This window comes from Fukomys damarensis, unplaced genomic scaffold, assembly GCF_012274545.1.
Source record: "Fukomys damarensis isolate Sample0158 unplaced genomic scaffold, DMR_v1.0_HiC HiC_scaffold_23474, whole genome shotgun sequence".
NCBI classification, from domain to species: Eukaryota; Metazoa; Chordata; class Mammalia; order Rodentia; family Bathyergidae; genus Fukomys; species Fukomys damarensis.
This window is the reverse complement of record NW_022924386.1, coordinates 1-224: the sequence shown is the minus strand read 5'-3', so window position 1 is coordinate 224 and position 224 is coordinate 1. Positions and strand designations below refer to the sequence as shown.

At 40.6% G+C, this 224-nt stretch overlaps 1 pseudogene; it reads right to left on the bottom strand.

Moving 5' to 3' along the window:
- Window positions 1–41: 41 nt before the first annotated feature.
- On the bottom strand, window positions 42–124 carry LOC117284945 (annotated as a pseudogene).
- Between the last annotated feature and the right edge of the window lie 100 nt (window positions 125–224).

Genomic DNA, 224 nt, shown 5'->3' with positions numbered 1-224 from the left:
CCACTATATTTCTTTCTTTGAGCCACCTGACCATGAACTTAATAGCCTGGGAAAAGTTTTCAAATAGCAATAATCGCACCTCAGATAAACCTCATTGGCTACGATACTGCTACTGCGCAAAGCTTGAACTTAATAGTCTGAAACCATGAGTCCAAGTGAAACTCTTCTACTACAGGTTGTGAGTATCAGGTATTGTGTCCAGGTGACAAAAAGCTGACTGATAC